At 36.0% G+C, this 18,342-nt stretch overlaps 1 pseudogene; it reads left to right on the forward strand.

Moving 5' to 3' along the window:
* Positions 1 to 16,741: 16,741 nt before the first annotated feature.
* On the forward strand, positions 16,742 to 16,860 carry LOC113176026 (U2 spliceosomal RNA; annotated as a pseudogene).
* Positions 16,861 to 18,342: the final 1,482 nt, after the last annotated feature.

Below are 18,342 nucleotides of genomic sequence, written 5' to 3' on the forward strand. Positions count from 1 at the left end.
TAGCTTCTCTAGGAACATTTGATTGCTCTTGTTAGCTAGTTATGCTCTGGGAAGTGAATGAGAGATGTTGGAAAGAAAGTGCAAATTATATAGATTAGGACCATTTGCCGCAATAAACATAATGGATCTGGCAATATGATGTTCAAATTGCATGAACATGTAAATTATAATGAATTAGCAACTGATGAAGAGTCAGGCTTTTTTGTTTGTTTGTTTGTTTGTTTGTTCATGTGAATTATTTTCCTTTTGTGAGATAAGGATGGTTTCTCCCCCAAAGCACCCTTTTCCATATCTGTGGTGTATAGCATTGGTGTGTTCTGCATGCATGTGTGGGCTTCAAAAATAAGAGACAGATTCTTCTCAGCCACTTTCTTGTCACTTGAGATTTAACAGTGAGAGCCTCCTCTAATTTTAACAAGTGACTTTACTCCCATAATTTCTTTGTGTTTTCTGGGGTGTGATTCCCTTCCACAGCCTTTTCTATTCTCTATGGGCCTGATGCTGCATTGTCTCCTTGGGAAAATGTCTTATTGATCATCCTCAGGGTTTGGTCTATGCAGGGAGACTAAATTAGGCCCCAGGAGTGTGAAATTGGTATATTCACAGTTCTTGTGTCTCACTGTGACTCCATTAAGTTGCCCCTTTAGAGTCTGGATGGAAGTCAATCTATGATTACATATAAACCATACTAGAGAGAGAGGAGTTACTGTATACATTGTTAAGAAATGGAGGCATACATGTTATAAAAATATAATAATAATAGTAAAGTAGAATTATGTTCCTAATTATTTTTATATAACTTAAATTACAGTGCTTTTATAATTCCAACGGTTTTACAAAATATTTTGCATTGTACATGATTCCATCTAATTTTCACAACCACACGAAATACATATTGCTATGCTCCTTTTGCCAGTGAGAAAATTTTTAAGCGAAGGAAAGTTGGATAATTCAGTTGTGACCACAGAACCACTAAGAAGCCAGAAGTAAAACCTGGTCTCATGTCCTTAAATCCTATGGTCTTCCTCAAAGATGACTCTGGCTATTTGCAAAAGGATTTGAAATAGACCTGTAGATTTTATACAAGACACTTTTAAAAAGAAAATAAGAAAACAAATTATAATTTGTAATGGGTATTGCCAAAGAGAAAAAAAAAAAAGCTACTTTGATTAATACTCTGTGAGGTTAGCCACTGTTGTTTATAGATCCCTGAGGGAACATGTACCAATGTTTACTTTGGAAACACAAAAGAAGTATCCCAGGGTTTTAAGAAAACACTGCAAAGTTTAACCCCATAGATAGTTATTAGAAAAGTACAGTTTCCTTCTTTGGATGCAGCTGAATAGGTAGCCTGCCCAGCAACAAACAGGAATTATCTTTGACCTCATCCACTCATGTTTGTATTTATTGGACACCTACTGTGCCCTAGGCCCTCTTTTGGCTGTTGGGAACATATCCACCAACAGGACAGCTCTCTCTGCTTCTGGCCTTCCCCCTGACTTCTCACCACTCCAGTCTGTTCTCTACAGACTCCACAGAGACCCAGGACAACCTTCTAAAATGTACTTCTGACCATGTCCTGTCACTACCACCAAACTGTAGATTTTCAGAGATAAGAGATCACATTTGTCAGATTTGCCATTATATCTCAAGATCAGTCAAATCCCAACTCCATAACAGGTGCAAGGTTCTTCACAGTGTGTTCCCTGCTGCTCTCTTTGACCTCCCTTTTCTTGCCTTATACTGTTTTCTACAGCCACATTGAACTCCTGCATATAGACTAAAAGGGCGGACCAAGTTCCCTCTCCCCTCGGGCCTAAGAAATGCTACTTCCTTTGCTTTGAGGTTTCAGGCCATAGCCCTTCCCTTCCAGTTCTTCTTCTGCCAACTTTTAACATCCTTCTGCCTCAGTTCAGAACTCACCCCACTAGAAAATTCTCAGAAGTGTCCGGCTAAACCAGTCCAGTGCTCTCCTGCTTCATTCTGCACTAATCTTTATCTTAACATATCGCCTGCTGATTTATCAAGGTGCTTCCTAAAACAGTAGATAGCACATATCAGATCCACAGATGTTTTTTTAAATTTCCGTAGTCTGTTTGTGTGCTGTTAGACTACCTGAGACTGGACAATCTATAAAGAACATAAATGTATTGGCTAACAGTTCTGGAGCAGGGAAGTGTTAGGTCAAAGTGCCAACACGTTTGGTGATTCTCATTCCAAGATGGCGCTTTGCATGCTGAGTCCTCCAGAGGAGGCAAGGCAAGGTGTTCAAATAGCAGAAGGCAGAAGGGAGAGAGAAGGGGGATGAACTCACCCTTTTATAGTGGTATTAGTGCCACACATGAGGGGAATTAAATGAAAATTAAATTACAACATGAGTTTTGAAGAGAATAACATTCAAACCATGGCAGGATCATTTAATACATGAATAAATGATATGTGATACTGGACAGTTTGTCGGGAGTATTTTTTGTTTGCTTTGTCTTCCCTGAATCTATTACAGTGCATAATTCATAGTGAGTATACATTGAATATTTTTCAATTTAATTTTTTTTTATATTTTAGACTTTAAACTTTGTTTTTTTAAATTTATTTCTTACATACATGACAGTAGTGGAGTGCATTACATTCATAATTATCCATTCACATCACGATTTTTCATAACTCTGTGTATAAAGTATGTTCAAACCAAATTATGCTATTATATATGAGCTCTCTTTTTTTGCATTACAATTCTTAATACACCTTTATACCACAATTTATCATCTCTGTTTGTATATAAGGTATGTTGACACCAATGACTGGGAGTTAAATGAATCTTACACACACACACACACACACACACACACACACACTCTTAGATATATTAGGATGATTATATGTTATATTAAGACCAAACAAGGGCACTCTTGCTTGGCTAATTGTCACTTTCTATAGGGTATCCACTGAAGAGGCATTCTGCACATTCCCAAGTGCTAAAGGGGTTATATTTACCAACTGTTCTCATCAGGAGATTGGCTGCCATAGTAATATGTTTAAACAAATCTGTGACTTGACTTTCCTGGTTAATGCCTTAAGTGCCCACCCTCCCCCAGGATAAAATATAACCTGTCTAGCATGATTTGCTCTGATAACTCTGCAATCACCTCTTAATGTACTCAGCTTCTTCCATTCTCCCAACCAGCCTTTGGGAACCGTGTACAATTCTTCAAGCTCTGTCTTCTTTCCCTGGCTTCTAATTTTCAGTTGATCTTTCCTTCCTGAAATACAACTTCTCATTTTTCCCCTTAGTGAACTTGTTTTATTTCTTCAAGCCCACCTTCAAAATGTCATCTCTTCTGAGAAGCTGTTCTGGCTGTTCCAAGAAGTTCACCACCCCATTTTCCTTGCACCTGTAGTAATTTATATAGACCTCTATGATAAAACCTTCCAAACAGAATTAGAAACTATTGATGTACATATCCTGACATCAATATGTATTCTCACATCAATATGTGAGAATCTTGACATCAAGAAATATTTCCCATTCACCTTTGATATACTCAACCCTTTCTGATAGGCAATTAATAAATGTTGATGTACAAATCCTGATTTTGTAATCTCACACTGTATGTTGTGTTATTTTAACAGAATTTATAGCATCCCAATGGATAGGCCTCATTCTTTTTTTGCACTTGAGGTTTCAAACACTGCACCCAAGCATCCTAATAATTTTCTGGCCATTTTTTTATTGTCATGGTATAAATAAGCATTTGCCTTAGTCACATGCATTAGATATCTTCAGCTTTACAGTATGCACAGTATGTTACCTGATACAGAAGCTATAAAAATTGCATACCAGTACATGTAACAAAAATTTTAAAGTATGGTGCAATTGCTAAAGATGGCATTTCCCAAAGGTGCAGGTCTTCAGCTTACACCCATGTTGTTTTGTGAGCTCTAAGATGTTCAGCAGATAGAGGACTATATTATTTCTGGAATATTAGCTGGAAATAATTCATCAACACAGTATTTCACATCATAATTCTTACCTTTATACTGGTGTTTCCATTATCTACATGCTTCACTCCTACCCTAATGATGATTAATGGTACCAAAAGGGCAGAAAATGAAGACAAGGAAAGGGCATGGATACATTTTTAGCTATCAAGAGCTGAATGCTTGATCTAAAACACAAATATAATTGAATGCTTAAAATTGAACACAGACATAATTAGTGCCAGAGTGGATTTCATCTCCAATAAAAATAGAAATGATTTAGTTTAAAATGCTTGGGATGGAAATATTAATTCTAGGTTGTGAATTTAAGAATGCATTTGACAACACAGATTGAATAGATAAACACATAGCTCAACTAAAGCTTAAAATGTTTTATATGTGGATTTAAAAAGCAAGTTGTTTAACATTTTGATAATGCTTAATATTCATACCACAAATCAAATTATCAAGAGATAGATCACATTCTTCTATAAAATGCACTAAATCGATGTGGTTTAAAACTTAAGTAGAGTTTAATAGCAAAATGTAGTTACATTTGTTGTGAGGAGTACTTAGACTCTCAGAGGGAGTATACTTACTGACATATACCTATATAACATGGCATTTGTGAATCACCTAGTCCTTGAGCATTTGTCAAGGTAGAGATGCTGGTGGCATTTGATGAGTATTTGATGAAAGAATAAATAAATATATATCACAAATCTTTTTAGGTTTATTTTCAGCACATCTGAACTGTTCTTCTTTCCTTCAATAAAACATCAAGCAAACCTAATTAATTTCTTTCTAAATCACTATTGAATCCCACATACTGACAACAGGCACTGAAGATTATCTGGACCATTCTTACTTTAGAAATTTAAGACATACATGCCTCTGCCTAACTTAAATGAGGAAGTAGTTTGATAGAGTGTTAGTACTTTGTGAACAAATATGTATTTATTATGAGCCCATGCACAATAAATGCGGTTGTGGGGACAGTTGGCTTTGTACAGAAGACTACACTTAATTGCCTGAACTGTACCAATATTCTGTCATGTAACCAGAAACCTGTGTTCTAATTTTTAATTTGAAACAAAAATCACGCATATGCCATAAACACTTAAAATTTAACAAATCTGACTTAAAACATTTGAACAATTTGATTCATATCTCATAGTCTAGTGAAAAAATAAATCTTCTACAAGATGGTATTCCATAGCACAATTGAAAGAATATTCTTCTGGCCGGGTGCTGTGGTGCACATTTGTGATCCCAGTAGCTTGGGAGGTTGAGGCAGGAAGACCATGAGTTCAAAGCCAGCCTAGCAACTTAGCGAGGCCCTAGATGGGGATGTGACTCAGTGGTTAAGCGCCCCTGAGTTCTATCCACAGTACCAAAAAAAAAAAAAAAAAAAAAAAAAAGAATATTCTTCTGATGTCTTATGACTAATTCATGTGGTTTTTAAAATCATGTTTGTAGTCTATAAAAGTGAGAATGCCCTGAAATGTTTGGATGTGGTTGTATAGGTATTCCCATGAATTCTTCTGAAGTTATAAGACTGCAACACAGAAATTCTCAAATCTAAAATGGGACCTCATGGAAATATGCAGCCTTATGTGATATGTTATGTACTAGAGGGTCTAACCAGTAGTGCATTGGATTGATGATAATTATATCTCTGTTTGCCAGGTTGAGATATCATCCCAAGGAACTCACCAATGCTTACATTTAGTCTTCAGGGTAACTGTACAAGGAAATCACTATTAAAATCCTTTCCCCTTGTATTTAAACAGTGAATAGGTGGAGGATCACATGACTACCAAGAGCAGTACTCAGGATTTGGACAAAAGCAGTCCCCACCTGGGGAATTACCCTGCATGCTAACCAGAGCTCCAGTGCTTGGTTAACAGCAACCACTGGAGGTAAGTGGGCATCTGTACTGTTAACTAGTTCCATCTCTGGTTCTGATCTATATTTTTAAATCAGATAAATGGGGTTAGAACGTTGCCACATTTACTGACTGTGTGAAGTTGGGCATGTGAAATGTTTGTATGTGGTTGGATAGGTATTCCAAGCTTCAATCTCCTCATCAGTACAGTGGACAAGTACATATCACTTAGAGTTGTGGTCAAATTAGATGAGATAACATTGTGAAGGATATCATCCCTTTAAAAAAAAAGAGTGATGATTCTACTATTGTTATGGAGAGTTTATAAAATCTTTATGCTCAAATAACTCTGAGAAGCATTTTGGTGGACTTAGGGGTGGTTATTATGTCTGTAGCTTTTTGGATCAGCCTACTTTGGAATTGTGCCTTCCATGAATTCTAGATGAAACACATATACGCTCTATGTATTTATTATAACTTCCAATAGCACATCGACATGGTTTCAGAAAAACCCTGTAAACAGTATCTCATAGGAATATAGGGCTTAATGTAGCACATTTGTGATAGTGGAAGTGGCTGTTTGCCAGTGAGAGTCCTGGTCTTCCCTTGGCTCCCTATGAATGGGCAGAGGCTGCTTAGTCCATGGGCAAGACCCTGAGAAAAAGGGGTGGAAATCAGAAGAGCTCCTCAGTGGGGCCTCTTGCCCATTAGAAAAGACTCTGGAGGGTGCCAGCTAATGTGAGGAGATGATCTAATGGAGCAGGGTGGGGCATTTGTATCCCATTAATCACCTTTTTCCATTTCAGCTAGTTACTAGAATGGTGGGATTATTATAAAAGAGAAGCTGATGATTTTTTGTCTCCTGGAGCTTTGGCCCTTGCAACCCAACAGAGAAAAAGATTATAAAAGAGAAACCCTTTGATGTAAACTTTGATAGCAAGCTATTTGAGAGAGACAAAGCCATTTCAGAAGTCCAAAGGTAAAGCGCTAATGGAGAAGTGCATAAAGTTAATCCATTCACAACAGAAATTAAAGAGGAGAGATGACCCGTGAGACCTAGGACAGACCAGTGGGTTCCATGCTTGACAGGTCCTCACTTTGTGAGATCTCCCACCCAGCACCTACCAGTGAGTGCTTTCTACAGCTAGAATCATGAAGCTGTAGAGTGTGATTGTCCCTCATGGTTGGAACAATGGCTCCTGCTGAGGTGCTGTATCATCTCCCTCCTGTGAGGGCTTCCTACAGACTCAGCCCTGGATCCTCCAACAGGAGTGATACCTTGACACTTCATTTGGCCCATCCAAAATAATTAGTGAGGATCATCCTCCATTTCTGCAGCATAGGAAACTTATAGGCACCTCCTACTCTTGAGCAAAAGGAGCAGGATCTCAGATTTTCCACTGGGAGTTTCATGCAATAAAAGGCTCCCCAACATCTGGACACAAACAGTGGAACAGAAACAGCTTGATTTTCTCAGTTGTGAAAAGCCAAACATACTTCTAATTTTTGACTATGCAAATTATAATCATCATGCCCTGCAAAGAGTAAATATGATGTACCTCACAATGACAGTTATCCTATTTTTCACAATAAAGTTGGTCACCTTATTAATTTATGAGCAAGTAGTACTAAAATTATTGAAGAACAGAGACCATGGTTATTAAGAAGCAGCAGACCCTTAATTCAGGAAAAAAAGCAAAGGTATAAAAGTGAGTCATTTGATTTTTTTTTTCATTGCAGAAATCATTTTGAGACAAATGTTGCTTGCAAAGAAATTATCTTTCATTTTTAACTTACAGGAGATAATTTTTTAAAGTTCCTGGACCTTGCTGTATGGTTCTTTCAACTTCAACATTCTTACATATGTATTGCTCCATTTGTTCCTTTTTGTGAACATGGTGAAGGAAAGCAGATATTTCTAAATCTTACTTTACACAGATAGAAGCAGGATTTGTAAGGTAGGGAAACTGAGAGACAAAGGAACTAAGTGACCTTGGGAAAAGCTATTGCCACAGATCTTTTTTTCTGACACCAGAAAGCTGGTATTTACCATCATTTGATAAAAGCACATAAGATGAAAATCTTGATTGTTCTGAAATGAATGTTTTCAAAATTCTCTGGGAATGTTGCCAAATCTGAATTTGTCCAAGAAATAAAATATACTCTCCTCGTATAATTTAGGAACTTTGGAACAAGAACAATAGCTTTGATTTTATAATAATACCAAAGATTACTGATTTTTCTCTTGAAAGGGACTTTAGCTGAAACATGAAGGAATCTTCTGCCTGTGTCAAAACTATTATGGTAAATAATAATACTTCCCAGCAACAGTCACTGATTCAGTCCTTTGTATCTTTGAATATTCTACAGTCACCTTCCTTGGCATAGACATGTAGGATTTAAGTTACTTTATGTTTGTATGATTTACTGATGCTGGATACTTGGAAAGGCCCTTAGGTCATCAAGGCAAGGAAAGTCTGGATCCATCTACAGAACTTTTCATGTTCTTTGTCACAAGAAGCTGAAGAATAAAGGAGGAGGATGCTCATTAGTATAAATGTCTCCGATTTGGGAGTGAAGGTTGCATTAGTAGATTTATTCTTCCCATATTACCCTGGTGTTTGTCACAGGATGTGAATAATTACAACGATGTGGGTGGAAAGGAATGGCAATGTTAAAACCAGACTGAAAAGGGTTTTGATGGATAATGTGGCTTTTGTGACATAAATAAGGCTTATTTAAAAGAAAAAGCTGCCATTGAATCGCATGTGAATTTATGTTGTAGGTAGGGAAGGTATTATTCTATTTTATGGATGAGGATATTGTGGCTCAGGAAGGTACAATGATGTGCTAGATGTTGCATACTCAACTCTTTGTACCTCTCCCTATTTAAGAGAAAATGACATTGGATTTCTTGTGAGAATTCTCTGGAGGAAACTAAAATATTTGGATATTGCTAATCTGTTGTCACAAGCCCTCTGTGGGCTGAGTGTGGACTGTGTTGCACATAGTGGTCTAACGAGGGGGATAAATCTGACTCTCCCATGGCACCCCCACAGAGATTGATCACCTGCTGCAGGTGAACTTCCCCCTCAAACTCTGCCAGAGATCCTACACAGCACCTGAGATGAATGTGACCTGCAGGATGTCAATCAACCTTCTGACTGCAAGACACCACAAGCAAGACTCTGCCCTTGAAAGCTTATCCCTGCCTTTGATGTCCCCCCATCCATATAAATAAAGCAAGCATAGGCTCCTTTTTGCCAGAGTATAGAAGCTCCATCCAATCTGTCCTGCCCCGCTTTCGAAACTACTTTCTGTCTTCTGTGATTTTTCCTGACATTCTATTTTTTTTTTTAGCTTTCATTTCTCAGCCAGCCCATTCCACCAAGGGGAACCCCATTTCCACTGCCCATGTGGGACACGGCCAAGAATCTGTAATGCATTTCACTGCATGGTTGTGGGGGAAGCAATATCCTGGGGCTACTTTAAATTCGGAGGCAATGAGCAGCACCTTTTGGAGGTTGAGCATAAGTGTGGAGGAACCTCAAACTCAAGTCTAGAGACCAGCGGTGTAACCTAACACGACAGGCACTCTAAGTCATCTGGGCAGGATACACCAGCTGGTGCATTTTTACATCAACACAAACTCCACCAACAGAAATACTTTATCAGCTGAGGCCCAAGAGAACTGGGATGCACTTACCTCCGCCATCTCTGAGAGCTGAGAGAACAATTGATTCCATGGGATTACAGATAGTACTGAGCAAAGGGACGTCACTAGTCTGGGGCCCATTTTTATATCAGTTCACCTTTGCTGGGCTGCTAAAATACCACCTTCAACTCTCCTGAAATGATGTCAGCAATCCTTGCTATGACAGTGACTCCCATTGATTTCAGGGGAAACTTTAGGTCCAGAGATGACAGATTTTAGACTGCTTCTAACCTGTGTTTATAATTGCGGTTTTGCTGGAACACAGGAACTTCCATTCATTTACATATTGTTTGTGGCTATTTCCCTACTAGGAAGGCAGAGTTGAGTAGCTGTATCAGAGACCAAGTGGCCCACAAAGCACAAACTGTTACTCTCTGACCCATTTAAAAAAAAAAAAAGTTTATGGACCTTTGTCCTAGGCTATTAACAGAAACATGCTATAATGGGATTTCCTGAACTACTATGTCTGAGTCTGCAGCCAATGGGGGGTGGGGGATGCACACACAAGCTGGGATCCATTAGCAATGTCTGTTGTGGACCCAGAAGCTAGGACTGGTGACACTTGCAATTTGCTGGCTTTCATTTTCCCACACATCTGTGAGATTTACTACTCTTAGCCAAAACATTCACTGATGCCTTAAGGACTGTTCTTAATATGAGGCAGAGCAGGTAACTTCTACTATAATGCAAACTCAATATCTTCCTGAATAAATTAATTCATGTGACTGGTCATTACTGTATGCTTTACAGATGCTATCTTATCTGTCTTTACAAATCAGAAAGATAGATATTTGTCTTTTATTTTGTGGCCAAGGAAATGAAGCTACTGGGAGGTTCAGCTACTTTTAGTGTTGGATAAAATATGGTCCCAAAGATGACAATTTTATTTATCACTGGGGTTGAATTAAACTTGAGAGGAATTACCATTTGTCAACCCTTCTTGACAAATAAAATTCATCAAGTAGAAATCAAAATTGTCATTCTAAGAGTAATATCTCCAAGAGACTCAGTGATTGGTCATTGGATTATTCAGCTTTCCCTCGGTGGAACAAATACCTGAGATAACTAACTTGGGAGAGGTTCATTTAGGCTCACAGTTTGGGAGGTGTCAGTCTATGACTGGGCAGACTTATTGCTCTTAGACCTCTGGGGGTAGGGTGAGCAGAACACGAGAAAGGAGCACTGTGAGCGAGCAAAGCTATTCGCCTCATGACTGAGACATGAAAGAGAGAAAAAGGGGCCAGAGTCCCACAATCCCTTTCGAGGGCACACTCCCCATGGCCTAAAACCTTCCACCAGGCTCCGCTTCTTAAAGTTTCTACCACCTCCTAAAATGTAAAGCTGCTGGCATGTGAGCCTTTGGGGGTACATTAGGTCTGAACTATAGCAGTCATTTATACTTCAACATGTAATACCGCAATATGACCATTTACCTCTTTTTCTTTCATTTCCACATTTTTATTGGTGCATTATATTTGTACATACTGATGGGATTTGTTTTTGCATATTTGTACTTGCACATAAGATAACAATATAATTTGGCCAATATCACTCCCCAGCACTCCCCACCTCCCTCCCATACTTCCACCCCCTGTTTCCTTTTCTCTACTGAGTAATCTCCCTTTAATTTTCTTTTTTTTTTATTGGTCCTTTTTAGTTATATATGACAGCAGAATACATTTGAATATAATTATACAAGCAAGAATTGAATATATCTTATTCTAGTTAAAGTCACATCCTTATGGATGTACATGGTGGTAGGATTCACTGTGTTGTTTTCATAAATGTACGTGGGAAAACAATTCCACTGTTTTTCCTTTGCTTACCCTCTCTTCCCTCTGTTTCTCATTGTCTAATCTACTGCACTTCTATTCTTCCCTTCACTTGTCCTACCCCTTATTGTGGATTACCTTCCACCTAATCCACATTTGAACATTGAACTTTGGTTTTTGGGGAACTGGCTTACTTCACTTAGCATGATATTCTTCAGATCCAGCCATTTCCTGGCAAATGTCATAAAGTCATTCTTTATGGCTGAGTAATACTCCATTGTGTATATATGCCACACTCTATTTATCCAGTCATCTATTGAAGGGCACCTAGTTTGGTTCCATAGCTTAGCTGTTGTGAATTGAGCTATCATTTGCCTCTTAAAAAAGCAACTGAAATTTTCAATATTGTATACATGTTGTTTATTGGTGGGTTTTTTGCTTGTTCATTTTGAGAACAAAAACAATTTTGTCATGAGACATTCTTGGAGAAATCAGGATCTTCAGAGATCTGTTTGGATCATTGCAGAGATCTAATAGGTAGGTAGAATATAAATTGTGTCTGAATAGGGTTTTAGTCAATGTTCTGATTGCAATTAGCAAAAACTTACATTAAGGGGTATTTATTAAAACAATGTATGTTCTTCTTAGGAATTTAAGGGCCAAAAATTATAACTGGTCTTTAAAGGGAATATATCTAACTGGAAATTCTCTCTCTCTCTCTCTCTCTCTCTCTCTCTCTCTCTCTCTCTCCTTCTTTTTTGTTTTTCTGCATTCAGGGTAGAAACATAGTTGTGCCATCTAGGAGCAGCACTGCCTTCTAGACTGTCACAGACCTGGCATAGGGAATCAGAGGCCAGGGCAGAACCTTAACTCTCAAAACATGACCAAAGGTGAGAAGGACCCACAACTTATTTAAAACAAAGTTTCAAGGTCAGGTAGTCCTATATCCTTCTGAAGAGAGGACAATTCCATGGAACTTTGGAAAGGGCTAGAGTTAAAATAACTCTCTGAAATTCCACATTGTGAAATGACTCCAGTTTCTTGGGGTTGGTAAGGGAATGAGGGTGCGTATGGCAAGGTCTACCTTTCACTTACCTTATCAAGTACTCTTGGACCTCGTTGATAAGGAAGAAGAAAGTACCGGTATCATCTGTCCTGGAAGATTCCAAGAATGAAGCTTCAGTGTGTCATTCTTGCTAGAACAAACCTCCTCCGGGACTCAAGAAATCCAATTATTTTCCGTTTCATACAATTCTAAGACTAAAGATCAATAATTACAGTAGCTATTATACCAGTCAGTAAGTCAAATACTCCAGGATGGAGATTGTAAAAAAAAAAAAAAATAGAGGTAGGCTGACCAGTGACTTATTCATTCCAACATCTCCTTTTGTTCTTTCAAGCTTCTTTTGTTCAGCCTTCTAAGGTCTACTAACTTACCCAGCAATCAGCATCACAATTATCATATATTCTCTTTTTTCACCTCTTTCTACACTCAACATCTACAAGAAAATATTGAAATCTTATAAGGATAAATACAAATAAGGTTTCTAGTAATTTCAGGTCTTGGGGAAGATAAACTACAAGTGAACAAAAAAGTTGTTTTTCAATATGTTTTGCTAATAGGATTTTCATTCATGGAGAGAGGGAGAGGAGAGGAGAGGAGAGGAGAGGAGAGAGAGAGAGAGAGAGAGAGAGAGAGAGAGAGAGAGAGAGAGAGAGAGAGAGAGAGAGAAACAGGTCGTAGTTGCTATAAAATGTTCAAAATGTCCAGCTCTGGAATGGAAAAGCAGGTGCTTCTTCTTCAGGATGTGTTTGGAAAAGCCCATGATGTCCTCTTCTCAGGGTTCTGTTATGTAAGGCCCAAGAATTTCATCCAAACCCCCTTTGTAGAGAGCATTGGATTCTCAGTTAAAGTCCTTAGAATCAGGACTTGTTTGGTCTTTGAGTGAGTGATTATCCATATTCAAGACAAACATAAGAATTCAATATTTTATTTGAAATATTGCTGAAGGTCATATGGCTGGTAAATAACTAATAGTTTGTTGTCGTATAACATCAGTTAAGTGCAAGGATATTAAAAACCTATATTCCTTGCTTTACTTAATTGTTGACTAATATTGAGTGATTTGCTTTTAATTTCTGCAGATCAAGCTAATATTTAAAGCTTCAGTACATAAAAAGCACATTGCTAGTACAAATTGGTCATATTAGGTGAATAAATGTTTCAAAAATAGATAAATTACCAATGAATATATGAAATGTTTATAGTAATTAGTCAAAGACAATTAGATCTTTAAAATATGAAGCATAGTTTGCTTTGTGAAAGATTTTTTTTATTGTTGGTCGTTCAAAACGTTACATAGTTCTTAATGCATCATATTTCACAGTTTGATTCAAGTGGGTTATGAACTTCCAATTTTACCCCGTATACAGATTGCTGTATCACATCAGTTACCCTTCCATTTATTGACATAATGCCTTTCTAGTGTCTGATGTATTCTGCTGTCTGTCCTATTCTCTACTATCCCCCCTCCCCTCCCCTCCCCTCCCCTCCCCTTTGTGAAAGATTTTTTAAAAAATTTAATTTGCAAAGGGGTTAATGGAATGTGTACTTTCAAATACATTGGTAAAAGTTAAATATTTTTCCTTTTTTCCTATTTCTTTCTTTTTATTGGTTTTATTTTTTAAATATATGACAGCAGGATGCATCACAATTCTTATTACACATATAGAACAATTTTTCATACCTCTGTTTGTATATAAAGTATGTTCATACCAATTCATGTCTTCATACATGTACTTTGGATAATGATGTCCATCACATTCCACCATCCTTACTAATCCCCTGACCCCTCCCTTTCCCTCCCACCCCTCTTCCCTATCTAGAATTCATAAATTTTTGCAGACATTTTGATATTAAGTATAAAATGACTTTAATTTCTAACAATTTATCTTAAACATATAGAAATACATGTAAATACCAAGGAAGCCTATTAAAACATTGTAACCGAGAAATTGGAAAAAGTTAAATGTCTAATAGTGAACAAATTATTTTATATGTGATATAGAATATTATATATTCATAAAAAGTAATATTCTCAAAGAAAATTCAAGTGTTTGAGATAAGGAACATGATATAATATCAATTAAAAATGCAAGAGAAAAGACTGTGTCTTAATATCAATTGTCTTTCAAATAAATTTGTTTATAGTTATAAATAAATGAGTAAGAAAAGGGCTGGCAGGAAATATGGTATCAGTAAAAATTCACTCAAGGTGGTGAGTCTGCATATGGTGTTCCTTTTCTTCTACATATGTTACTGAATATTCTTTAAAGAGCACAAATTAATTTTACATGAAGAAAGTGAGACCACATATTAATTGCTTCAGGAAAAAGTAGAATTGAAAGAACAGTTCTATAATCATAGAAGAAATTGTAAAAATTTACATGAGAAATACTTCTCAAAAGTATTTACAGACTGTTTAACTGATGTGTTTTCTCAACTTATCAAGGCACAAATAATTATCATCTATGAACCATTTTATTTACAAAATAGATGGAAAAGTATCCTATTTATTTAAACCATAATAATGCTACCAAAAAATAAGACAGATTACAATAACAATGAAAAAATATAGATCAAATCTCCCTTATGACTACAGAGACATAAATCCTTAAGAAAATACTAGAAAGTTGAATTCATTATTATATTTGAATCCCATCCAAGATCCGGTAGAATTCATGTGATAATTTCAAGGATGGTTGAGTATTAGGCAATCTATTTATAATAATTTGGGTAGGTTCAATGAGAATAAATAGATCCTGAGGCAATGTACTGTCATTTTAATAAAATATGAAAATATATTTGATAACCCAGAATTTATTCCTCATAAAATAATCCCTAAGGCAGAAGCAGGAGTATTTTTTAACATAACAAATATTTATATAAAACCCAGAAGCCAAATTTTGTCTTATATGAAGACATTTCCAATTAACGTAGAAATAGCCCCAATATTTGTTGAGCAACACCATAGCAAGAGGTAGGTAACAGTAGGTATTATAAAATCTCAGAGATTAGACTTGTGAGATTTGTGTAAGAGATACCTAGCTCATCAAAGGAGCAGTAGAATTAATCCTGAAAGAAATCTTACTTATTAATGATGGTGGAATGTGAGGATCATTATTATCCAAAGTACAGGTATGAAGACATGAATTGATATGAATATAATTTGTATACAACCAGAGATATGAAAAATTGTACTCTGTATGTGTAATAAGAATTATAATGCATTCTGCTATCATATATAAATTAAAAAAGAAAATAAACCAAAAATGTCAATAACAAAAAAGGAAATCTTACTACATATAAAAATGTACTATAATAAGCACAGTAAATATTATAAATAATGAAGGACAAACTGTTCAACAAAGAGTATTAGAAACAGTATGATTTCAACTTTGTACTATATAAATGCAAGTAATTAAAAATGAAACTAACCAACTGGAATTTTTAAATAGATACATTGAATGGATTTTGAGATGGGAAACTATAAGTTTGGAAAACATTTTTAGGAAGTAACAAAGACACCTTTTTAAGATTTGTATATCTGTGGAGCCCAATGAAAAAAGCCACAGCAGCAAATAATACATGAAATGGGCAGAGAACATGAACTGACATTTCAAAAGGTATTACATATCCACAAAACACTTATTAATAATTACATATCAAATAGTACTGTGCCATTTTAACTATTGATTAATAAATATCTATCTTAAAATGTTTAAACTAAATACAATGGCAGAGCTGGCTCAAAAATTATTCTAATATCCCATGGTAGAAATGAAAATTAAGAGTGTGTGGGACATGCCTGACCATGTGAGTTAAGATTTCAAAAAGTGTTCCTATCTTTTTCTCTAATAATTACAGTTCAGATAAACTTAACTGAATAAATTAATTAAAGATGCTCACAAAGATTTATTTCCATGGATGTTTAGTCATAGCATTGTTTATAACTCGAAAAAATTTGAAAACAACTGAGAAGGGCAACAATAGAGGGTTGATTCAATATGATTGATTAAATACTATATTCACATAATGATGAGTTCCTCATAAATTAAACGTGTTTTTGAAGAGTATTTGATTACATGGATAATGTTCACAAAACTTTAAGTACAAAAGACAAACTCATTAAATAAAATTGAATACATGATATGATCAGTTTCAGAACATATTGTACATACAGTCTATAGGTGGGTGCATGCATAGAAAAAATTTAAAATACAAAAAAATTCAATCATTATTCTCGAGTAGTAGAAATAATTTGGGTAGGTTCAATGATTATTTCTACTTATTTGAAATCTCGATAATGCATTCTTTAATGTCCAGGAATCGCTTCTTGGCCTTTTGGCTAAGATCAAGTGTAGTATCTGTTCTTATCAGTTTAATGTCCAGGAAAACTAGTAAGAAATAATATTAAAAATAAAAATGGATAGCATTGAGAATTTTGCAAAAATAATAATTTCATTTGTGGATTCAAATGAGTATTTCATGTACATGGTGAAATTTAAAAGGGAATACAGGAATCATAGGTTTTCATTGCTCATTTTCATAGCTGTAATATTCTAGCTAAGCAAGTTTGCAACCATGAATACTAGTGAAATCTTTTTTCTAATTGAAGACAATTTCTAACATTTTTGTAGGGTGTGGTTACACTACATTTTTAGGAAGCATATTATAAGTATATTTATATTTAAAAGTGATAATCCACTCACTAGGAATCTCACAATGTTATTAGAAGAGATGAAGGGACAATGCCTCTCATTTCTGTCATATTGATAGTAGCCTTTTCAGGAATATCTCCCCTCTCTGCGTACTGCAAATTATTGAAATCTTGCTCCTGGGACAGTGATAGTTCTTGCTAAAAGACACACAGAAAAATCTCCAGTTCTCATGAGTGAATCTTCCACTGAAATCTTCTCTTCTGCTGATTTTATGCATGAACTGTATTCTGGGGTGCAGTCTTTTTCATTGGCAATAAGAGTGTGTTTCCAATTCTCCTATAGAGAAAAAAATTTCTAACATACCATGATGCCTAGCATGAAATTCCTTTGACTACAACTGAAACATAAAAATCTGAGGATCATTTCTTATGGTTTCAACTCTTGGTTAGTTTTGGGTTTGGCTTATTTTAACCTCAATGTCTGGTCTGAGCTTTTTCCAAGCTGCTTGATAATTCAGAGAACCAACCTATAAGGCTGAGAAATGTGCTAGTAGTGGATGCTGACCTATTCCTAGGGGAAGAGAGGATGCATCTACCTACCTGGAAAATACCTTTAAAGTTTCAACCCTCAAGGGCTGCTTTGTTTACTTTGGAACACTCTTATTATCATATAGAAAATAAGTTCTATAGATTTTCTATGTTGATTCTAGAATGAATAAATAATTAGAGATTTACAGGAGCAGTCGTCATTCAGATTTAAGCTGGACTAAGGACTTTTCTCAGTTTTCATACTAAAATAGCTTCAAAAATATGTATATAATTTAGATAGGGCTTAATAATTTCCAAATTTCTTTTATATGTTATGCCAACTTATTCTCTCAATTAACAAGTGAAGTAGGGAAGACTGTGTCATTGTCATCATTCCCATGTAAGGAAGAGGAGAAAGAGATTCAGAGACGAGTGTTTTTGCTCAAGGCTACAGAGTTGCAGACAGAGGAGAAAAGCTTCTAATCCAGGTCTTCTGACTCTTCCTGTTGTACGACACTTTATCATTAGACACCAAAACATCCAAATGCAATTGCATGAAATAGCAAATGTCCAGTGTGGATATTTTTTATTGCTTGTTTTGTAACTAATTAGTACTTCTTATAAAATAGGAAATCCTCCACTGTACCAAATCCCTTGATATCAAATCATAAATCAGTGATTTTTTAAGAAAATTAAGTTTAATACATGCTAAGTACTTACATTGATAGCAATTTGCAGCTT

The sequence above is a fragment of the Urocitellus parryii genome, chromosome 4 (assembly GCF_045843805.1).
Source record: "Urocitellus parryii isolate mUroPar1 chromosome 4, mUroPar1.hap1, whole genome shotgun sequence".
NCBI classification, from domain to species: Eukaryota; Metazoa; Chordata; class Mammalia; order Rodentia; family Sciuridae; genus Urocitellus; species Urocitellus parryii.